General features: G+C 45.4%; 1 protein-coding gene and 1 long non-coding RNA gene across 6 annotated transcripts in view; one reads left to right on the forward strand and one right to left on the reverse strand.

Annotated features, from left to right (window-relative positions):
• The window catches only part of LOC120097880 (uncharacterized), a 31,438-nt gene extending 14,688 nt beyond the window's left edge, over nt 1-16,750 (forward strand). For 2 of the 4 annotated variants that reach the window (XR_015641878.1, XR_015641875.1), the window contains one exon: nt 3,281-3,475. This is a non-coding gene — a long non-coding RNA (uncharacterized LOC120097880). Of the gene's footprint in view, nt 1-3,280; nt 3,504-16,305 lie in introns of those variants that run through there. The other 2 variants (XR_015641877.1, XR_015641879.1) reach the window with 2 other exon arrangements.
• The window catches only part of Fam107b (family with sequence similarity 107, member B), a 206,108-nt gene that overhangs the window by 141,268 nt on the left and 39,941 nt on the right, over nt 1-24,899 (reverse strand).

Here is a 24,899-nt window from a genome sequence, read left to right on the forward strand (position 1 = left end):
TTAGCACTGTGTCCTCCTGATTCATCCATGCAGAATCTGTTTCTAGAATCCTAGCACTTAACAGTTCATGATAGATCCATTCCTCCTGCAGTGGACACAACCACACTACTTTCACACTTTGACTATTGTAAATACTGCTGTGGTGTGCGTGTGCATGTGTGCATGTGGTGTGTCTGTCTGTCTGTCTGTCTGTCTGTCTGTCTGTCTGTCTGTGTCTGTCTGCCTGCCTGTATCTATGTGTATCTGTGCACTCGCACGTGTCTCCTGCATTGTTGTTGCTTCAGCCTCGATGTTCCTATAGTGCACCATCATTACGGATAGACTTCTTACCAAACACTGGCCCAGCCTAATACAGCAACATTTGCCTTTCAAACACTAACATCGGTATCAAAGATAATTATGTTCACAAGAATTTTAACCCCACAAAATCAAATTGCTCGTGAAAAATAATTTACATCACGGTTGATTTGTTAGAGTGCAGTTGTCTACTGAGAGGAGATCCCTGGGTCTTTTTCAAGGTAGATATATTTTCGTTTGTTCTGTTTTATGAGAATCGTGCTATATGCAGTCCAGGTGGCCTTGGATTCATAATCTTCTTACCTCAGCTTCTCAAGTACTAGGATTATATGTGTGAACTTGCACCTGGGTATTTTGTTGTTGTTGTTTATTTAATCCGGTGGTCACAGGTCCAGTTAAAAGGGTTATTTTTCAAGGCATGGAAGCCTGTGACTACGATCCCAGCACTCATTAGACTGAGGTACGAGTCTAATGAGTTCAAGGCCAGCCTAGGCTACATAGTGAGGCCTGGTTAGAGGAAGAAGAGAAAGAAAGAAAAAAAGAAGAGAGAGAGAGAGAGAGAATTCTTAACTAAGTCAAAGGAAAATAAATGATACTAAAATCTGTGAGCAGAGCCAAGGTAAACATGAAAGGGTTTTTAGCATCCCTGTGTCCTCAAGATTTTTTAATCACTCACCTATAAACACTCAAGGAAAATCGTCTGAGTGCTTAGGTTCACATGTGCATGTGTGTTGTGACATCTCGCTTTATGTCAGATGTGCTACACTGAGCCACGTAGCAGCCCTTGAGGAAAATGCTGCCGTGTCTGTTTTCGCCTTGCGTGTGTTAGGGCCCACGTGGTACTCGGTGTTCTCTCACCGTAACAAACGCCTAAGACCATCCACTTAGAAAGAGGAAAGTTTTTATGTGGCCCACAATTTTGGATATTTTAGTCCATGATTTTCCTCATTTCTTGGTTGGGGGTGGAGAGGGTGCGTTGCACTAGGCAGTGCCTCATGGGAGAAGCCTGTAGTTCTATTGACCTCATGACAGAGAATCAAGGAGCTATGATCCCACTACCTCTTTTAGGGCTATGTCTCCAATAGCTAGAAGACCTCCCACTAGGCCCCACCTCGCAAAGGTTCTACCACATAACAAGCTGGGGCCAAGGCTTGACCACACAGGCCTTTGGGTGTTGCTCTAAATCACAACTACAGTAGCCTCAGAGAAGCAAGAGTAAGCAAGACTGGATCCTGATGTGAGCTCCAGGCCTGCCAATCGTCAGCCTGGGACTAATAATACCAGCTGCAGGCTGTCTGATCTCCAGCATGTGGCTCACCCTCTCTCGTCCCTGCTGGCTTGTTGTGTCTACCCCACACAGAGTGTCAGTTCTCAGGAAATTAGGTTGGAAAGTGTCTCTGAGACCAAGACAGAGACACAGACAATTGGAACTACAAAGCATGTGTAAGGTCACCATAAACATGCATCCACTCATGTCACAAGCTGTGGAAGGTCAGAGAAGGGTGTGGCTAGCTTCCTGGGAGATGAGAAAATCTTAATGGCTCTTTGTGGCAGGAGTAAACTGAGGTTAAACCATGGAAACTGGACCCACTGTGAGCAGACAGAAGCAGGAGGTACAAGGTACACTGAACGCTAAAAGGGTACTGTGAGAAAAAGCTAAAAGGTGAGAAAAAGCTAAGGATGCATGGTGTGCAGTTGCAAACGCTAAGCAATGGGCGCTGGTCATAGAGGAGGCATGAGTGAAATAGGCTGACCCATACTGAACTTGTGTTGTCCAGAGAAGCAGGTCAGTTAATATATTTATAGATTAGATGTCGGCATTCAGAGAGAGCCTTATTGTGATAGCTTAACTGAATGAGAAACACCCTCAGAGCACACCCAGAGACAGCTTTACCAACAACCTTAGCAGCCGTGAGTCTTGAGGAGAAGACATATGAATTAACCCTCGTGTACATTGTGTAGTATCTGAATGCCATGCTGCAAACTTTTACTTCATTTGCGAAGTGGTGTGAGCCCCTAGAGGGACTAAAGGTTGCCCATCCTGAAGATTGGTCTGGCAACAGTGTGGAGTCTGGATTAGGGTACTTTTGCCTGTGAGTAGAAGGACAATGGGAACACTTTAACCAGGGAACAAACAAATACAAATAAACAACAAACACAGCAATGGAACTGAAAATCATTATACAAGTAATTCAGGCCCAGAAACCAAGTACTGTGTTTCCTTTCATAGATGGACCCCAGATTTTACTTTGTGTGTGTGTGTGTGTGTGTGTGTTAGTGTGTTTATACATGTGAGTATGTGTATGTGTGTAAATATGTGTGTATGCATGTGTGTATGTGTATATTTGTGTATATGGGAGTGTGTGTATTAATGTGTGTGTACGTGTATATTTGTGTATATGGGAGTGTGTGTATTAACGTGTGTGTACATGTGTGTGTGTAAATATGTGTGTATATGTCTGTGTATGTGCATATGTGTGTATGTGTGAGTATGTATATGTGTGTGTATGTGAGTGTGTGTACATGTGTGTATTAGTGTGTGTATGAGTGAGTGTGTGTACATGTGAGTATGTATATGTATATATATGTGTGCACATGTTTGTGTGGATGTACGTGAGTGTGAGTGTGTGTATGTGTAAGTGTGTGTATGAGTGTGTGTATTGTGTGTTTATGTATGTGTGTGTATGTATGTATGTGCGTGTGTGTTAGCGTGTATATATGTGTATGTGTGTATGAGTGTGTGTATTATGAGTGTGTATGCACCTCAATATGCTGCATATTAATTTAAAAAATAACGATTGTGGTGCTTTGAATAGGTTTGGCCCCTTAGATTTATGTGTTTGAATGTTTGGCCCATAGGGAGTGACACTATTAGGAGATGTGGCCTTGTTGGAGGAGGTGTGTCACCGGGGAGGCGGGTTTTGAGGTCTCATACGTAAGTGTAAGCTTCGTCTAGTGTGACAGTCCCTTCTGCTGCCTGCAGATCAAGAACTCTCAGCTCCGCTAGCACCATGTCTGCCAACACACTGTCATGCTTCCCGCCATGATGATGATGGACTGAACCTCTGAAACTATAAGCCAGTGCCGGTGAAATGTTGTCCTTTATAAGAGTTGCCTTGGTCCCGGTGTCTGTTCACAGCCATGAAATCCTCACTAAGAGCATTAATAAATATGACAGAAACAATAAAGATCACTGTTGTACACGGGAATCACTGACTGAGGTCAAACACAATGCAGGAGAAAAAAAATCAGCCATTGGGGAAAATCCCAGTAGAAAGACTAGTCTTTGAAACTAAACTATTAATATAATAATATTATTATATTTGGGGCAGTTCATGGAACTTGATAATTTTGCTGTCACGGTAAATGTGCATTACGGCGGGCATTGTCTAGGGTACTCTGGGGTCCTCACAGTTTTCAGGATGTTTGGAATGGAAGCTCGACCCGTACGGAAGCCTGAAGGCAGCTGAATGTCTATATCTGACTGTATGCAGGGACAGTGACTGGTGATGACCTCAGAGGATAGCAAACAACAACAAAAAGTGTGTGTGCTGAGGCAGTGACTCACAGGTCAAAACATGGGCCTGATGTTCAATCCCCAGAACCGTACAAGTCAGGAGGGTTTAAGATCCTAGGAGGTAGAGATGGGAATCCCAGCGCAACCTGGCTAACAAGACTGGACATGTGGGTGACCTCCGGGTTTAACTCATTTACCTCGATAAATAAGGTAGAAGAATGCTTTGGGATGGTCCTGACATCTACGTCAGGCCTTCCTATGCACACATGCGCACAAGCGCCCACACACACGTGCTATGTACACGCATAAATGCTCTGCACATAGGCACACGTGCAAATGGAAGAAAGGAAAACCATTGGAGGTTCTGACTCAGACGTGGCAAGCGTGCTGGTCGGGTGGGGACGAGGGTAAAGCAGCAGCCTGTGTCTGCGTGTATCCCCAGCTGAAGCATCGTGTGGAGACTGCTGGAGTTGCCCAGAGCACCCATCTTCTCCTGTGAGCAACAACGCACACTCCTTCCCAGATGTTGAAACAGACAGAATCGCCATTTTCCGTTGGCAACTCCAGCAGCCAAAGTTCCATGAATAGCACAGGCCTTAGGTACTCTACAGTCCCAGCTGGCACAGGCCTTAGGCGAACTATGGGCCCAGCTGGCCACTTGGAGGCTGATTGCAAAGAGAAAATGTTGACAGAGAAGACACAGTCTTCCTCTGGCTTCCCGGAAGGCCAGGCACAGCAGCCAGCTTGCTGGGTACACATTCATCTCGTGTCACCTGGAAGCCGGCTTCGGGGGCTTGGCGGATCAGCAAGGGCTTCAGCCTGACACAAGGGCCAGAGTGGAATACAGACAGGGTTTTGCCTGGAAAATAGTCTCTGTATTTGGAGCTTTTAATGAAAGTCTCTTGGAATAAGAGGTTTTCTCTCTGTCTATCTGTCCTCTCTCCCTGTCCTTCTCTATGTGTACATGTCTGTGTGTGTATGAGGGTGGGATGTTTGGGAGTGAGCAGGTGGAGGCCAGAGTCTATTCTCAAGTGTCTTCCTCAATCCCCATCCTTTTGATTTTTGGGGGGACACACAGGGTCTCTTTGCTGAACCCACAGTTCACTGATCTGTGGTTATAGCTATAACCCTTCTTAGTGTGTGTGTGTGTGTGTGTGTGTGTGTGTGTGCTTCCCCATAAATACTTGCATAATCATGCATGTGTAACACACACACACACACACACACACACACACACACACACTAAGAAGGGTTATAGATTATCTGGTCAGCAAGTCCCTTCTCATCCTCTACCTTCCCTAAACTGGGATTAAGGTGCCCACCGCTGTTTCTGGCACTTTTAAATGGGTTTAGAGGACTGATCTCAGATCCTTATGAGTCTGTGGTAAGCACTTTATCAACAGAGCCATATCCCCAGCCTGAAAAGTTCTTCAGTGTTCTAATCTCACCTCGAGTTCAACAAGAGAGCATCCACCATCCACGTCCTTCTAACAAAGTGGTTGTTGAAAAGCTGAGTGTCAGGCAAATCGCTTCATTTGTTGTGAAGCGTCCAATAATACGTATTGAACCACAGAACCAGTGAGAACGAAAAGGCAGCAGAGACCCTCCCATAGTTGGACCATTGCAGGTAACACATAGGCACAGACTGGAAAGATGGCGTGGTGGCTGGGGCAAAGGCCTTCTGGCTTTGTTTTTGTAACCCACAGAAAGGGCAAATAATAGAAGAGGAAGTGTGTTACAGACAGGCGACTTCTGCGGGGACTAGACCCTTGTAAGACCTGACTCTGTGGGACTGTTGTACAAGGAGGGCCCTGGCACCTACAGCAGGGCTGCAGAGATTCAAGGATAGCTTTGCCCGCTCAGATTTAGTCTTGGGTCAGCACGTTAGCCGTGATTGAGCTGGGTGGTGGTGGCACACACCTTTAATCCCAGCACTCGGGAGGCAGAGGCAGGCTGATCTCTGGGATTTCGAGGCCAGCCTGGTCTGCAGAGCAATTCCAACACAGCCAGGGATACACAGAGAAACATGCCTTGAAAGTAACAAAACAAACAAGCAGTGTTTGAAAACAAACTCTGGGGAGCTCGGGGCTGCAGCTTGTGGCAATAGTTGCCCCACCACCACCACCAATGGCACAAATAAAAACCCTTCTGTTTGATTTCTGAGTCTGATGTAGAAGATTGAGTACATTTCGAGGACGTGCAGGAACTATATCACTAAGATTACCTCATAAACATATTTCATGCTGTCCTTTTAAAAACAAGGAGAAACACAGGACTTGCATACAAAACTATTATAAGGTGTGTGTGTGTGTGTGTGTGTGTGTGTGTGTGTGTGTAACACACGCATGATGCATGGTTATGCAGGTATGTGTGCACATTCAAGGGGAAGCACACACAGGAACACGCATAGACATACTCAATAAGAAGGGCCGTGACATGAATGAACCCTAAAGATATCATCATACTAAGGGGAATCAGTCATAACAAAGATAAATACTATACAATTCTAGTCATGCAAGATACTCATGTGCAGACAGACAGAAAGTACAGAGGACTGAAGCCAGGGCTGGAGTGGGGAGTCGCAGTTTCACAGGAATAACTCCTGCTTTAAATGACGAAAACTTCTAGAGATGGGCGGTAGATAAGATTGGGTTACTGAGCTGCACCACTAAAAATGGCCGACCCGTTTTACAGTGTGTATCTTCACACACATGGCTTGTGCACTCACCCCCCCACACAAAGGGTCTGGTTCCGGTCTCCCTCTCAAATGGTGCCATGGGCTGCTACATCCACCTTTGACCTACTTTCGGCCAACCGTTCCATCAGGACATTGTCCTCAAGGACGCAGAGAAAGACTTCCTCTTGCCCTCTGCACTCTGAGACTATGTGCTTCCAAATAACTGCCAAGGAGCTCTAGCTGGAACTGTGTCAGGGGGATCAAAGGAATAATTAGCCCCTGCAGGATGACAAGAAACTGCAGAAGGAAAGCCCTTCCTGCAGAGAAAGAAACTCTCCTTCCACCACCGCCCTGAGCTCAGCTCCTGGCATCCATTTTCATTCTTGGATGCTGGCCTCATGGGGGGCAAACCTCCAGGGCCATCAGCAGACAGTGGTGGCTAGGAGAGACTAATGGACCACGTTAGCACCGGAGCTGGGCAGTTCCTGGTGCTTATTCTCCTTTTCTGTCTCCTTCTTCATTCTATTAAAAAAAGAAAATCTCTTTTTCCTTTCAACCACAAACACAGCTCCTGCCCCTGACATAGTCACGTCGGTGAGATGTGCAGACATTGTGAAATTTTATTTCAAAATACCTTTTAAAAAGAAGTCACGAGTCTCTGAGTGAGTCCCAGCGACTAGGGGAAAACTCAAACTCATGAATAAAAACGTGCAACTCCTAACCTGGCTGTGGAAGGCTCGGCATGCGTTAACGTGACAAATGGTGCAGCCTTTAGCTCCCACAAACCAGTGCCACCACGCACAGCCCCCACACTGCAGTTGCTCTGAGTGTCTGCCCAGTCTCTTCCTTTTAGGAAGTGTGAGTCCAGGATCAACTTGACCATTTCCCTTTCGCTTGACTCCATGTGCATTCCAGACACACACTGGCCATGAAGACTTGTCAGGGTGTTTCCCATTTATGACCAATGGTGTCAGCATGCCCTGAGACAGGCTTTGAGGCCGGTGACAAAGGAAATACACATTTAAATGATGGCTACCAGCCCTAGCAGTATATTTGATAAAAAATAAATAAATTGGATTCTACTAAATTTTTCTTATCGTGTGTCTCCATGTATGTGTGGATTCATGTGTGCCTGCCCATCAGGTGGCTTCGTCAGTCACTCCTCCATTTAGGTTTTGAGACAGGATGTCACAACCTGGAGCTGGATGACTCAGTGGGTCTGTGTGGTCAGTGAGTCCCGGGAGATTGTCCTGTCTCTCCCTCCCCAGTCCTGCGATTACAGACAAATGCTGGCTGTTTACCTGGGTGTTTTATGCAGGGGCTCAGTAAGCACCTTGCCAGCTGACCCACCTCCCAGGTCCTAACGTTAAAATGTTCTAATCTGCAAAAGACCCTGTTAAGAAGATGACAAGCCAACAGACTGGGGGGAAGTTGGTAAAACACACAGCAGGTAAAATTCTGGTACTCAATACACGCGCGCACACGCGCACGCACACACACACACACACACACGACTCTTAAAATATAACACCAATAAAATACACTATTCAAAATGGGCGGAAGACTTGAACAGACACTATGTCAAATAAAATATCCAGGTGACAACCATGTGAATGGTCACTGGAGGATTGCAAAGTAAAACAACAGATACCCTGGGGACTGAAGGGTTGGCTCAGTGAGGAGCCCTACTGCTGGCCCACATGGGTACTGCACTCTCATACAGAGAGAGAGGGGGAGAGAGAGAGAGAGAGAGAGAGAGAGAGAGAGAGAGAGAGAGAGAGAGAGAGAGGGAGGGAGGGAGAGAGAGAGAGAGAGAGAGAGAGAGAGAGAGAGAGAGAGAGAGAGAGAGAGCTATAATCCCCCTACAATCCTATGATGTTGGACATATCTAAGGATGGTGTTGCATCTGAGTAGGTCTATCGCTTGCTTGCCTGGCTTGGAAGCTTACGTAGCCCCTTCCAGAACTGTGAAAAGCTAGTCCTCAGGAAGGCGTCTCCATTTTTAAAGTCTTTTCAGGGCTAGAGAGATGGCTCTTCAGTTAAGAGCACCAGCTGCTCTTCCAGGGGATGTGGATTTGATTTCCGGCGCCAATATGGCAGCTCACAACCATCACAACTCTGGGTCCCGGGATCCTATGCTCTCTGTGGGCAATAAGCATGCATGTGTTGTGTCAGTTTACACGTACACAAAACCCACACGCATTAACAAAAAACAACAAACTCAAATAGTTTTCTAGATTTTGAACCTTTCAAAAATATCTCTCTCTCTCTCTCTCTCTCTCTCTCTCTCTCTCACACACACACACACACACACACACACACACACACACACACACACACACACGATTCCTCACAGGGTCAGGACCATCAATGAATCTCCCTTCTACCTTCACAGTACCACTGGGAGGGAGATCCTCTCGGCTAGTGACACACAGGAAGTAGTCCTCTCCTGAGGTGACAAGGTCTTTTTCTAGATCCCTCCAGAGCTTGTGCTTGGAGCTCTTCTTGAAGAATTATCGTTCTGTTCAGAGCTATGCCTGTGATGGATTGCTTTGCTATTTTCTGGTTTTCATCGTTGACTTGTTTATAAGCAGACGGAAGATCGCAATCATTCTTCTCAATAAGTACAACCTTTCTGGGTTGAGAGGCGTGTTTTCAAGATTTTTTAAGATTTTATTTATGCCATTTAAAGGGAGAAGCCACTACATCCTTGGGATGAAGGTCACCGGTAAGACCAGAGGATGCTGGAGCATTAGTGACAATAAGCGCACCTTCAGGAACATGTTGCTCTCCAAACAGTCTTTGTCCATTTTTCTGGTATGACAATTCAAGGAGAGTGTGGGCTTCTTGGAAGAGGACTAGCCCTAATTTCTTATTGCTCCACTAGTAGGGTGAGCTACTAAGCTGAGGGAGGAGGGTCCCACATTCTCATTTAGCCAGATCACAAAACTTGTCTTTGTCTTTAAATCTTTGAAACCTGCATTGGCCGAGACCCTTATAGATGGGACCCTTAAAGGCATTTCTTCACAGCATAGGGAGGCTTCGACCCGATGAAGAATGTGGCTGGCCAGCCATATTCCCACCATCAGCTCATTGAGAGGGTCCAGATCTTCTTTAGCTGCCTTCCCGTCAGCACTTGCAGACATGGGGCGGGCCCTCACTTTATCACTCTCACTTCACACAATGAAGAACGACCCTTCAGTCACTTGAGCCACCCAGAGTTAGTAGGAAAGGCGCATCCTAGGTGGGTGCCGCCATTTCTGTAAATAGTGCAAACAAGCATTTTGCTTTGGCTGTGTTCATCACTGCCATGTTGAGGAGATGCTGTTTAGCCCTACATGCAAGTCTCTAGAAGTTTCTTCATATCTGGCCCATAAAACCCCCTTGAATTTCATTGCGTTCAGTGAAGCAGATCCTTTCCCATGATTTCCATTACTTTGCTCTCGTTCTTCCAGATCACAGCCCTAGAAGGATGGGGCTCACCTGACTGGACAGGAGCCACAGCTCCTTTTCCACATTCAGAGCTCTTAATCAACCTCATTTCCAGGTGACTCGCCCAATGCCAGCTCTTACTGTAATGTAATTAACAGTAATGCTGGAGGTTTTGTGCTTATGGGTTGTGATGAACACAAAGGTATGAGATCAAAGCAATCCCAAGAGAAAAATAAAGCAATGGAGATGCCCAATCAATACAAGACACGTGAAGCCGTTGTCCGGATAACACGGCATAGTATTCCATACTCAATATTTTGTTAAACAGAAGTACATCCAAGAACGGCAGTGCAAACAGACTGCATACAAAGGCATAGCCAGCTACACAGTCTGTATCGTGACCAAGCATCATCCACTACACATAATAATAGGCTGTGCCATTTCTCTATCCTCACGTGAAACTTGTATCCACCAGCATTACCACAAGCATGCATGGAATGGATCTCACAAAGACCTCAAATGGTTGTGGTGCACTGGGTGGTGTGAATGCTTTGGCTGCGTATGTTTATTCCCTTGCTGACTGAAATACTACTCTTCACATGACCATATATACAAAACCGGAAAGGAAAAACACATAGGCGTTACCATAGGCTTGGAGGTGGCTGTGAGGAATTAAGTAGGTGGGGAATGGGAGAGCAGCTAAATCATCCCACACCATACCGTGTTGGTGGATTTACAACACTGCCTTGCTATCAAAAGCACACGGGAGAGGGTTCAGTAAATGGCCCAGCTGTTAAGAGTACACACTGCTCTTGTAGAGGACCTGAACTCAGTTTCTAACACGCATCTCTGCCTATAACTTCAGCTCTAGAGGCTCCAGTGCCCTTTTCTAGCTTCTGAGAGCGCTATACTCTGTACACAAAACCCACGCACAGACTCAAATACAATTAAAAATCCCACCCGGAGGAGCTATTGACAAGTGATGTTTGCCAGGGGAGGCAGAGTCGGTTTTCCTCGGGGCTGTGGGCTCTGGGAGATTACTCGTGCTCTAGGAGGTGGTCCCATACCCACAAGCACACACAGGCGGTACTACGTGGTCTCAGTGAGCTGTGTTTTGTTTATAAGAGCTCATGAACTCGGGAGGTGAAAGTGATGTAGCAGATATGTAAGGAAGGAGTCGGAAGGAAGATAGTAGGGGTAGGTTGACCAAAGCCCATTAAAGGTGTGTGTGAAATTCCCAAAATAATCAAAATGAGATAAAAAATCTTTTTTGAAGACTATATACAGAAAATAGGCTCCTCTGAGTGAATTCTACAAAGCTCTGGACTTCAGCCTAATATATCTGAGCTGTGCACCAATCACTATGGGGAACCCACCCACTTTTTACTCAAATTTTCTCTAAAAGTCTAAACATTTAAATAACATACAAAGGAAGATTTAAACAGTAGTGGTACCTAGGTCCTACCTCAGACTCCGATTAGTTTCTAGTGGCACACATGGGTTCTCCTGAGGAAGTCCGATGCTTAAATTCATGAATTCATAAAGAGTATGAAATCCCCACCCTCGCCCACTTCTCTGTTTACCAAGTTAAGAAACAGGACTTTGAACCCTAGTTGGTCAGCGTTACTTAAGCATACAGACATGGGCTGGGGAGATGGCTTAGTGGCTACAACACTAACCTTGTAAGTTTGAGGACTAGAGCTTGGATACCTAGCACACATTAAATGTCTGTCAGGCATGATGGTCCACCTGTAATCCCAGCACTTGGGAAGGTGAGTCAGAGGACTCTTGAGGCAAGCTGGCCAGGTCTGAGAGCTCTGACTTCCGCAAGATGGTGCCTTAGTCAATAAAGTTGAAGGTGCTATGTCATAAGACACCCAACGACAACCTCTAGCCTCCACAAACATGTGCACATGCACACAGAACAGACATATGTACACACAGCATACAGGCACACTTACGCAAAACTCCACAGACTTATTAACAGGAGGTCGAAGGACAGATGACTAGAAGCTAAGACGGTTGGCACAGGATCTGAGGTTTAATGAGTTACCCAAACTGTTGCAACATTGCTGAGAAAGGCTGAAGGTATAAACCGTCAGAGATGCTGAATTGTGTGTGTGTGTGTGTGTGTGTGTGTGTGTGTGTGTGTGTGTGTGTGTGTGTGTGTGTATTCCTTGAAGTTATTTTTATTGGGGTGATCCGAAAGAACCTGAGCCCAAATGAGGGTTTGTTCGGAGATCTTGCTTTAAGCAATTTCCTTCAGAGTGGTGGAGACTGAGAAGCATGCTCAGTGTCACCTTAGGGAAGAGGTTCCCATCCTGTGGGTCACAACAGGAGGAACTGGATTAGAGGGCCACCACCTTAGGAAGGTTGAGAGCCACTGCCTCAGGGCTTCCCATCTCTTGGACTTCCTTTTCTGCATTCCGGATTTCTACTGAAGCCCAGCCCTAGGATATGGAGTTTCAGGGTGGTCTTGTTTCTCCGTGTCATTTCCCTGACACCAATGCCCTGCTATGATTTGCCTCAGAGTGGGGGTCTAGAGTTTCATTCCAATCCACGTTCTCTTCTGGCTAATTGGGTTAAGCAACCTTACATTACCGTAATGGAAGATAATGGATCATTGTGTTACCTTCTCTGTGACTGACAACACACACCAAATGTCTGCGCAGTGTTCTGTCCACAGCCCAGGGATTCCACAGAAAGCCTGTGTCTTTCTCTATAAATGTGTTTGCTTTAGAGCATGGCTGGCATAACACAGAAAGCAGGTGATTCCTCAGACAGAAGTCTCCTGCAATCATTCACCATTCTGGCTCCAAGGTGAGGGTTGAGGGGTGCCCACTGAAATACAGAGGGCAGGGCTCATTCGGATCCCTCACTGTTTCTACAACGAGAAGGGGGTGGGGGTGCAGGGAAAGTCAGACTTCATGCTGGCTTTCCCTAGTCCATTATCGAGTTTTTGGCTCACAACTTGTTAAGAGTTAAAAAAGAAAGAAAGAAAAATAAATAAACAAACAAATAAGTGAAGGAAGGAAGAAAGGGAAATAAAGGAAGACAGTCAGTCAGACAGACAGACAGATAGACAGACAGACAAAGAGGTAGCACATCCCAGCACCAAGAATCAGAGGCAGGTAGATCTCTGTAAGTTCAAGGGCAGTCTGTTTGATAATGAACTCCAGGCCAACTAGCTCTACATAGTGAAACCCTCTGTGGGAGGAAGGGAGGGAGAAAGGGACGGAGGGAGGAAGGAAGGAAGGAAGGAAGGAAGGAAGGAAGGAAGGAAGGAAGGGAGGGAGGGAGGGAGGGAGGGAGGAAGGAAGGAAGGAAGGAAGGAAGGAAGGAAAAAAGGAAGGAAAAGGAGATCAAAAAGAAAAGGATGGGGGAATGAAGAAAAGGGGAGAGGGATGGGGAAGGGAAGGGAGAGAAAAAGAAAAGAGGAGAGGGGAGGGGAGAAGAGTAGCAAAGGATTTCTAACTTGTGCACTCCTGGACAGAAAGGGAATCGGTGTTAGGGACCAGTGGGAAAGAGGACCCTGAGCTGTGTTCCTGGATCCATGGTCTCCGTTCTTTCTCAAAATAGCGTTAGAGGTGAGAGAAACAACATGGTATCAGTGTCTGAAAATAAACGCATATAATGTTTCCTTGGTAGATGTGAACATAACATCTATTCACTACAGACTAGAGAGCCAAGTCCATCTGTGTCCAGTCTGGAGAGGCAAATGTCTCCATGTGCTTCACAGGAGAAACTATGGCCGGACTCAGAACATTTTAAAACAAGATACAAATGGTTGGAACTATAAAACCCAGGCTAGGACGGCTCAAAAACTCCTTCTGTCACACTTCAGTAGACCAGTGGCCTATGACATCCAGCCTGCCTGTCTTTGACAGAAGAAACTCAGATGGTGTCCCAGGGACCCACAGCCTTGAACCAGCATCAGGATCCCACCTGGACATCAGACTCAGTCTCAGGCTGGGAAGTGGGGGGAAAATAAGACAGGTTTGAAACACTGAACATTTATCCAAACAAACGGACTTTATACGATTATTTTGACTGCAAAAATCTGGGGAAATTCTTCCTTTCCTTCTCAAATAGTTTTAGAGGTCAGAGGAACAAGATTATATCAAGCCTTGAAAACAAACTCTGTTTTATGACTTCTTCTTGGTAGATATGCTCACGTCAGACCAAAGAACTGTTTCTGCCCAAGTCTAGAGAAGCAATGAGCCTGTTGGGTTGACTTACCGGAAAATGAGAAAGGGGTTACTCACAAGAACATGGATGACTCAAAGACAGCTGTAGCTCCTAACGGCCTAGCCTTGGCTGATAACTCACAACAACTGGGTCCCTGGAGCTCTCTGTCCTGCAGACAGCTCCACTAAAGATTAGCACCCTCTCTTGAGCAAATGTGAAGGGCTCCCTAACAGGCCCAGCACAGCCAACATGGCATTGACAGGTTTTTGTCTTTTTCCCTTTCCTCTTCCTTGCTAATCAGTTAAGATTACATTCCTTAGGCTAGCCCCCCCTTATTTTGGCCAGCACTCCAAGGTCCAACTATCATATTCATATTTTGGCTACACTGGCTAACCTGTCCAATCAGAACTTACCAAGTTACCCTAGCACATACTTTCCCTTTTCTCTGTAAAAACCCACTGCTTGCAAAAACAAAACAAAACAAAAAACAAAAAAACAAAAAAAAACAAAAACAAAACAAAAAAAACCCTGTTTGCTTGCTGCCCAGAGGCAGAGCCCAAGCTTGCACCAACCGCCCTGCTTGCCTCTCCAGGGTAATAAACCTCACTTGTGCTGAGAACTTGGTGGCTGGACGTATTCTGAGCTGATGAGGGGGTAGGCAGGTTGTCACCCCTTCAAACCACATGCTACTTTTATCAATTTGGGAGATACCCTTGTGAATCCTGTTGCCTTCATGGAGTTCCTAAGTTTCCTAAACTTCCTGAGCTTCCTGAAAGGGATCTTTTGAGCTTCCTGATACTTCTGCGCCCTCACCCTCCTTCCAGGAAAGAGTGAGTCACTTTGGAGGAACTAGCTATAAATTCCTCTCTCTTCCTTCAGCTGAATGGCGCCATATGATATTTCCATAGTCATCAGATTATTCACACATGGCCAGGTTCTTCCTCGAGTGACTAAAGGAACCTTTCACAGACCTAAGCCAGAGGAAAGACCAGCAACCTTTGCTGATGGATGGTTACAGTAGGAAGCCTTCCGTGTACCCACCATCCTACTGTAACATCCTACACAGGCACACCCTAGAGTACCCAGCCTCTGGTTTTGCCTCCCCTCTTAAGGATGAAAGCTAGGACCAACGGACACCCAAGATGGCTTTGGACACAAGAGAAAGGAGAGACACGGGACTAAGAAAAACCCAGGTGATCCAGGTGTGGGGAAATACTAAAGACTCAGGGAAAAGAAACGTCTCAAACCAAGGAGAGAAGACCCACCATCTCTGAAGAGCACCTTTAGAAAGTTAAAGTCATTGAAGTTAAAATCAAATGGGAAGAGTAAAAGAAAAAAATCTAAGAGATGAGAATAAGAAAGGCGACAGAAGAGAGGAAGAGAAGAAGGAAAAGATTTGATAAGCCATCTATACCTAGCTAGATGATTCTTTGGGAAACTGTTTAGAATGGGAGTAAGACACCAGCTTCCTCTTGGGGCAGTTCCTGGCCAACAGACAGCAGGAGACCTTTGTCCTCCTTCCAAGAACTGCCTGTGGGTTCTCCTGACCCAGCAGCTGATCCAGGGAAAGCAATCTGAGAGGGAGCGAGGAGAAAGTCTTCACGCCTTTGCTCTATAGTGTGCTATATGTAACATCTCAGGTCTGGCCCAAGGAGAAGGGTCGAGAAAGGTCTCCCCGTAGGGAGACAGCTCGCAATGGTGCCAGATGCTTAATGTGCTAAGGTAGGAAGAGTCTAAGATCTGGAATCAAAAGGTCAGGATGAGACTTGGCTCCTCTACAGCCATTAAACCCTTCCTTGCTTTCCTTCTCGGTAGAGTGCCGTGCGCCTGTCGCTGTGCACAACTCTTCTGAAAGCACATTATTTAAATGACTGTTCGTGTAAGTCATAGTTGTCATTAGTACTGAGAAGGCTTTGGGTAGAGTATGTGGTTGGTCCTGCGGTTCTGGCGAAGGTCCAAACCAGAGCTCAGCAAGATCTGCTTAACAGTCGCAGGAACAGACAGTGGAGCAACGGGAACGCAGTGCCCTGTCTCTTGAATGACAGATGGGCACTTGCTTAGAGTCCAGAGAAGCCCGGATTGCAAGTGTTAGGGACTCAGAGGAAACGGAGAGCTAAGAAAAGCCTGCTTTAATCTTGATTTCTAGATATTTATTTATTTATTTATTCATTCATTTATTTATTTATTTTTGGAAGCCTTTGCCCAAACCCAGGAAAGCAAACACATTGGAACTTGCAGCCTCACAGACGGCCTGCATTAGTGAATGTCGAGAAGAGGTACCCTGCATCCCTCACACTGAGACTTTGCTAACAACGTCAGCACCTAGGGGAAGCGGATGTCACACACAAAAGTGACTCTCCCCGGGTGTGGTGGCAGTGCTGACAATATCAACACCCCTGGGTGTGGTGGCTCACAGGCAACCCCACATCTGGAGGAACGGAGGGGTTTGAGGTTGGGCTGGCAAGCACATCGTGAGACCTTGTCACAAGATGCAGAGAGTACATCCCTGGTTTACAGTCCACCTGGCTTTTACCACACGGGTGCTGCTAACGACTGCTGTGTCCGCAAACACGTGTGTGGGAGGCGCCCTACTGATCTGCAGCTACAGCCGCATAAGAAATAAAACGAGTCCAATTCTGACCCTTCGGCATCTGTCTGTCTGAGCAGCTAACATTTCCCCCATTCACGTTCTCTTACTTTTGACAAACTTTAAAGACTTAGAACTGTTCTACACTGAACACCATGGAGTCCTCTTTAAGGAATAAAAAACAAAAGTCAGTACCTCACAAAAATGCTTAGAACCTTGCTTAGGGGCTCACGTTAACTGGAGAAGTTACTACCTCTACCATTCATGCATTTGATTTCATGCAGGAATACATCTACAGTGATGTTTGCTGGCATGAATCTCCCTTGCCTATGTCATAGTTACCTATATATTCTTTAATTATATACTGCTCACGTGCCTACAACATGCCACACACTGGGCACAGTGCAACATAAACACAAAACAGTCCTTGGCAGTGTGGAGGTCACAGAGACTAGTGGTCTGGATAGAAAGGCTTCCCATATGTACATATGGTTTATGCGTGACATTAAAAAACCCTCTCTTGTGACAATGATCAGCACTACCCGCTGTCTACAGCGTGCACCCACAGTTTTGCCTGTAAGACGGGGAACGTTTTCTAGCAGGAGAACTTTAGATCAGAGTCTTTGAAGTGTAAAACCAAAAGTCATTCTGTAAGCCCCACCTACCCAAAGATCAGGTAACTTCCTGGAATGCTGGGATTCGTAGTTCTTGGGAAATAGCCCCACACTGGAAAATACCATGGTCAAATAGTTTTGTCCTTAAAAATCCCTACAACTTGTGTCTAAATTCCACTCATGGGGATTCCAGAGAATGGTCCTGACCAAAGTCCATCCCGGTCAGTAATTAAAGCCTGCTTCAAACTTGGCTCAGAATTGTGGAACTGGTTTTTCTCTTGCAAATGTCAGGATTAACAGAAGGTAAAAACCAGACCCAAACAAACGTTATACAGGATCCCAGTAATAGAACAAGCAGGAAGAATGCTGAGGGCAGGCAGAAATCTATGCCACACGAAAAGTTCTTGCCTAGGCCACAGGCATATTCGTCCTGGAGACCCCACTGTCTTCTCTGCCACAGTCGCTGGTTGCAAGGCAGAACAGGGGCCTTTCGAAACCTCATTTGGGATAAAGCTAGAAAATAAACATTTGCAGAGTCACCCATAAAGCTCCCTTGACTTCAAAAGACTGCAAGAGAGCAGCGTCCCTTTGAATTCCGAGTCAGAGAATCAGACACACATGATTCAGATTTTGTGAAAATAAACACAACTCCATGGGGGAAAGAGAAGTGGCGAGGCACCTGAGGGCCAGATGCCCTTGGGTGAAGCCATGTGTTTATAAACCCACAAGCCTGCAGAACTGTTGAGGCCCTCGGCCCCCTGTCTCTCAGTCCATCTCACGGCAGAGCCAGGCTAACTAGGATGGTCTGAGAAGCTTGACTGGGTTGTATAAAAACTAGACTTCATTTGTAATCAGAGACACAGGGTGTCATATGGGAAGGGGGAGAAAGGGGAGGGGGAGAGGAGGGAGAGGGAGGGGGAAGAGGAAGGGGAGGAGAGGGAAGGCAAGAAGAGAATGGGGGAGAGGATATGGAAGGGGAAAGGAAGGAGGAGGGGAGAAGAGGAGAAATGAGAGAGGAGAGAAAAATGCAATAAGAAATTGGGTTTTCTCCTCAGAAGGTAAGAATTATGAACTCCCGACTCCATGTTCAACTAACATGTCTATCTTAGTCAATGTGGGTTACTAAATCAAATATTCCTCAGGCTGGGTGACTTAAACACCAAACATGCATCTCCCAGAGTTCTGGAGGCTGTGGCAGACTTCCTCCTGCTTCGTAGATGGTTTTCTTCTCACTGGACCTCACAAAGTGACGATGGAGAGGGAGCAGGCTTTCTAGTGTCACTTATGAGGACACAGTCTCCTCATGCGGGCTGCACCACCATGACCTGAGCTGATGCTAATCGCCCCCAACAGACCCTACTTCCTGCCATTACACAGCGTCCAGGTTAGGGGAAGCACAAACATTCCTATCTGAGGAGCGAGAATGCCCAGTGGTGCAACCAAGCAAGAGGCCTCCGTGGTATCTGGTACACTGGTGTCGTTTATGAGCAAAGCGGGGGTGGGGGGCAGTGAAAAGGTGGACCTGCGTCATAAGACAATGGGCGGCCAGACCCTAAGGACACGAGGGGTTTTTTGAGGATGACGGTGAGTGGGTAACACCCCAAGGTTAGAGGTAATAGCATCACACTCCTCTAGAAGTCACACCTTGCCACACGGCAGCTAGAGACTTGGGCTTCTGACTTCCAACTCTGCACAAGAAATACTGCCCCAGAGGACCAGGGTCAATGAAGGAGCCTCTCACCTCTCTCAAATTTCAGTTCCTGTCTGTCTTCCTATGTAAAGGAATCCTTTATCCTCTTTCTTTAATGTTCAAACACAGATGTGTCACGCTAGAAACAGCATGTTGGTGCCATGCATACTTTGGTAAGACCGCCCAAGCCGTGACTATGGTATCTTGTCTGTTAGGAAGTGTTCCAGGACCGGCTTCATCCATCAGTGGCTGCCAGGCACTCTGCAGGCTGAGCTGGGTAATTAGCACCTCATAACAGCCCACTGTTGGCTCTTAGGGTCTGGTATATTAAGCTCAACCCTCTCATCCTCCAGGAGGCTACTCCAGGAGTTTCTCCCATGGTATAGTACCCCCCCCTTTCCTATTGTGTCAGTTCCCTGTACAGCCCGGTAACCAAATTACCTGAGAACAGTTGAAAGGGTGAAATTCCTTTCTTTGGATAGTGGAGTTAGAGATCTGTCCACCATAGTAAGGAAAGTATAGCAGAGCTGGGCAGTCCGGGCTGTGACAAGCAGAAAGGACAGAAAGGAGGATGTCGCCTTTATTCGACCATCTGTCTGAGAGCCCAGTTGGCTGGCTGTTGTCACCTCCTCAGGTGAGCCTCTTTAGAAACACACAGACACACCCAGAGGTTTGCCTCTCTGACCTCCTAGGCGATTCTAAACCCAGTCAAGTTACCCATGGAGACCGAGCACCACAGTCACCGTGAGAAATGATTTAATAACAGATTTCCTCCATGGGGCACTGCCTTTCTCCTACTGAGCCTTTTGGAGAAACTCAGTAAAACAGACCCAAGGGTCAGCAAGATGGCTCAGCGGGTGAAGGTGCCTGTGGGCTAAGGCTGACATCCTGAGCTTGATCCGGGACAGATATGGCAGAAGGACAAAACCTGTTCCTACAAGGTGTCTTCTGACTTTCATGCACATGCCATGCCCTCCCCCCAAGTAAATAAATAAATACATTAAGAATCATGTACTTGGATGTTAAACCAACATTTCATACTTGAACAGCCACCTCTCTTCCTCATAATTTTAGGCAAAGAGATATAAAAGCCCGGGGTTGGGGATTTAGCTCAGTGGTAGAGCACTTGCCTAGGAAGCGCAAGGCCCTGGGTTCGGTCCCCAGCTCTGAAAAAAAGAACCAAAAAAAAAAAAAAAGAGATATAAAAGCCCAATTTTAGGAAGTTATCAGTAAAATTTCAAAGTTCTAAACAGATTCAAAAAAGAATGAAGTAACCCCAGCAGCAAGCGCTTAACTACTAAACCAAAGAGCCTGAACTAGGCTAAGTGTTACAGGCACTGTCATCTGCACAGACTGCTGTCCCCACCCACCCCTCTGTCTCTCACTCACTTTCACCCGGCCTTGTATATCTATGGGGAAGCCTAGTGAGCAGGTCAGAAAGTCAAACGGAATGTCCAGACAGCACAAGGTGAATTAGTGGGTGGTCTGAGATCTGGGTTTAAAGCCATGGCTCAGTAGTCATGTTTGAACTTTTAAGATCAGTTGCATCCGAGTCGTTGTCTTTAGCCAAAGTCTTCCATTGATCAAACTTTGCTTTAAGACATCAACTTTCTAGGAAAAAAAAACAGTAAAAATTATCCTTCCCCATTTCAATTAATTATTTTTTGGGTGTGTGTGTGTGTGTGTGTGTGTGTGTGTGTATGTGTGTGTGTGTGTGTGTGTGTGTTGTGATAAAAGTCATAACGTGATCCCGGCCCGCAGCAGCTCTCTGCTCCCAGACCCGGTGAGAGAGAAACCCAACCGCCTGGTCAGGTGGGCACTCCTGAGGCTGCAGAGCGGAAGAGACCACCAACACTGCTCACCCCTGCCCACATCCCTGGCCCAAGAGGAAACTGTATAAGGCCTCTGGGCTCCCGTGGGGGAGGGCCCAGGAGCGGCAGGACCCCGCCGGACCCTGAAGGAAACAGACCGGATAAACAGTTCTCTGCACCCAAATCCCGTGGGAGGGAGAGCTAAACCTTCAGAGAGGCGGACAAGCCTGGGAAACCAGAAGAGACTGCTCCCTGCACACACATCTCGGACGCCAGAGGAAAAAGCCAAAGACCATCTGGAACCCTGGTGCACTGAAGCTCCTGGAAGGGGCGGCACAGGTCTTCCTGGTTGCTGCCGCTGCAGAGAGCCCCTGGGCAGCACCCCACGAGCAAACCTGAGCCTCGGGACCACAGGTAAGACCAAATTTTCTGCTGCAAGAAAGCTGCCTGGTGACCTCAAGACACAGGCCCACAGGAACAGCTGAAGACCTGTAGAGAGGAAAAACTACACGCCCGAAAGCAGAACACTCTGTCCCCATAACTGACTGAAAGAGAGGAAAACAGGTCTACAGCACTCCTGACACACAGGCTTATAGGACAGTCTAGCCACTGTCAGAAACAGCAGAACAAAGTAACACTAGAGATAATCTGATGGCGAGAGGCAAGCGCAGGAACCCAAGCAACAGAAACCAAGACTACATGCCATCATCGGAGCCCAATTCTCCCACCAAAACAAACATGGAATATCCAAACACACCAGAAAAGCAAGATCTAGTTTCAAAATCATATTTGATCATGATGCTGGAGGACTTCAAGAAAGACATGAACACACTTAGGGAAGCACAGGAAAACATTAATAAACAAGTAAAAGCCTACAGAGAGGAATCGCAAAAATCCCTGAAAGAATTCCAGGAAAACACAATCAAACAGTTGAAGGAATTAAAAATGGAAATAGAAGCAATCAAGAAAGAACACATGGAAACAACCCTGGATATAGAAAACCAAAAGAAGAGACAAGGAGCTGTAGATACAAGCTTCACCAACAGAATACAAGAGATGGAAGAGAGAATCTCAGGAGCAGAAGATTCCATAGAAATCATTGACTCAACTGTCAAAGATAATGTAAAGCGGAAAAAGCTACTGGTCCAAAACATACAGGAAATCCAGGACTCAATGAGAAGATCAAACCTAAGGATAATAGGTATAGAAGAGAGTGAAGACTCCCAGCTCAAAGGACCAGTAAATATCTTCAACAAAATCATAGAAGAAAACTTCCCTAACCTAAAAAAAGAGATACCCATAGACATACAAGAAGCCTACAGAACTCCAAATAGATTGGACCAGAAAAGAAACACCTCCCGTCACATAATTGTCAAAACACCAAACGCACAAAATAAAGAAAGAATATTAAAAGCAGTAAGGGAAAAAGGTCAAGTAACATATAAAGGGAGACCTATCAGAATCACACCAGACTTCTCGCCAGAAACTATGAAGGCCAGAAGATCCTGGACTGATGTCATACAGACACTAAGAGAACACAAATGCCAGCCCAGGTTACTGTATCCAGCAAAACTCTCAATTAACATTGATGGAGAAACCAAGATATTCCATGACAAAACCAAATTTACACAATATCTTTCTACAAATCCAGCACTACAAAGGATAATAAATGGTAAAGCCCAACATAAGGAGGCAAGCTATACCCTAGAAGAAGCAAGAAACTAATCGTCTTGGCAACAAAACAAAGAGAATGAAAGCACACAAACATAACCTCACATCCAAATATGAATATAACGGGAAGCAATAATCACTATTCCTTAATATCTCTCAATATCAATGGCCTCAACTCCCCAATAAAAAGACATAGATTAACAAACTGGATACGCAATGAGGACCCTGCATTCTGCTGCCTACAGGAAACACACCTCAGAGACAAAGACAGACACTACCTCAGAGTGAAAGGCTGGAAAACAACTTTCCAAGCAAATGGTCAGAAGAAGCAAGCTGGAGTAGCCATTCTAATATCAAATAAAATCAATTTCCAACTAAAAGTCATCAAAAAAGATAAGGAAGGACACTTCATATTCATCAAAGGAAAAATCCACCAAGATGAACTCTCAATCCTAAATATCTATGCCCCAAATACAAGGGCACCTACATACGTAAAAGAAACCTTACTAAAGCTCAAAACACACATTGCACCTCACACAATAATAGTGGGAGATTTCAACACCCCACTCTCATCAATGGACAGATCATGGAAACAGAAATTAAACAGTGATGTAGACAGACTAAGAGAAGTCATGAGCCAAATGGACTTAACGGATATTTATAGAACATTCTATCCTAAAGCAAAAGGATATACCTTCTTCTCAGCTCCTCATGGTACTTTCTCCAAAATTGACCATATAATTGGTCAAAAAACGGGCCTCAACAGGTACAGAAAGATAGAAATAATCCCATGCGTGCTATCGGACCACCACGGCCTAAAACTGGTCTTCAATAATAATAAGGGAAGAATGCCCACATATACGTGGAAATTGAACAATGCTCTACTCAATGATAACCTGGTCAAGGAAGAAATAAAGAAAGAAATTAAAAACTTTTTAGAATTTAATGAAAATGAAGATACAACATACTCAAACTTATGGGACACAATGAAAGCTGTGCTAAGAGGAAAACTCATAGCGCTGAGTGCCTGCAGAAAGAAACAGGAAAGAGCATATGTCAGCAGCTTGACAGCACACCTAAAAGCTCTAGAACAAAAAGAAGCAAATACACCCAGGAGGAGTAGAAGGCAGGAAATAATCAAACTCAGAGCTGAAATCAACCAAGTAGAAACAAAAAGGACCATAGAAAGAATCAACAGAACCAAAAGTTGGTTCTTTGAGAAAATCAACAAGATAGATAAACCCTTAGCCAGACTAACGAGAGGACACAGAGAGTGTGTCCAAATTAACAAAATCAGAAATGAAAAGGGAGACATAACTACAGATTCGGAGGAAATTCAAAAAATCATCAGATCTTACTATAAAAACCTATATTCAACAAAATTTGAAAATCTTCAGGAAATGGACAATTTCCTAGACAGATACCAGGTATCGAAGTTAAATCAGGAACAGATAAACCAGTTAAACAACCCCATAACTCCTAAGGAAATAGAAGCAGTCATTAAAGGTCTCCCAACCAAAAAGAGCCCAGGTCCAGACGGGTTTAGTGCAGAATTCTATCAAACCTTCATAGAAGACCTCATACCAATATTATCCAAACTATTCCACAAAATTGAAACAGATGGAGCCCTACCGAATTCCTTCTACGAAGCCACAATTACTCTTATACCTAAACCACACAAAGACACAACAAAGAAAGAGAACTTCAGACCAATTTCCCTTATGAATATCGACGCAAAAATACTCAATAAAATTCTGGCAAACCGAATTCAAGAGCACATCAAAACAATCATCCACCATGATCAAGTAGGCTTCATCCCAGGCATGCAGGGATGGTTTAATATACGGAAAACCATCAATGTGATCCATTATATAAACAAACTGAAAGAACAGAACCACATGATCATTTCATTAGATGCTGAGAAAGCATTTGACAAAATTCAACACCCCTTCATGATAAAAGTCCTAGAAAGAATAGGAATTCAAGGCCCATACCTAAACATAGTAAAAGCCATATACAGCAAACCAGTTGCTAACATTAAACTAAATGGAGAGAAACTTGAAGCAATCCCACTAAAATCAGGGACTAGACAAGGCTGCCCACTCTCTCCCTACTTATTCAATATAGTTCTTGAAGTTCTAGCCAGAGCAATCAGACAACAAAAGGAGATCAAAGGGATACAGATCGGAAAAGAAGAGGTCAAAATATCACTATTTGCAGATGACATGATAGTATATTTAAGTGATCCCAAAAGTTCCACCAGAGAACTACTAAAGCTGATAAACAACTTCAGCAAAGTGGCTGGGTATAAAATTAACTCAAATAAATCAGTTGCCTTCCTCTATACAAAAGAGAAACAAGCCGAGAAAGAAATTAGGGAAACGACACCCTTCATAATAGACCCAAATAATATAAA

Source organism: Rattus norvegicus, chromosome 17 (assembly GCF_021556685.1).
Source record: "Rattus norvegicus strain SHRSP/BbbUtx chromosome 17, alternate assembly SHRSP_T2T, whole genome shotgun sequence".
In the NCBI taxonomy this organism is placed as follows: Eukaryota; Metazoa; Chordata; class Mammalia; order Rodentia; family Muridae; genus Rattus; species Rattus norvegicus.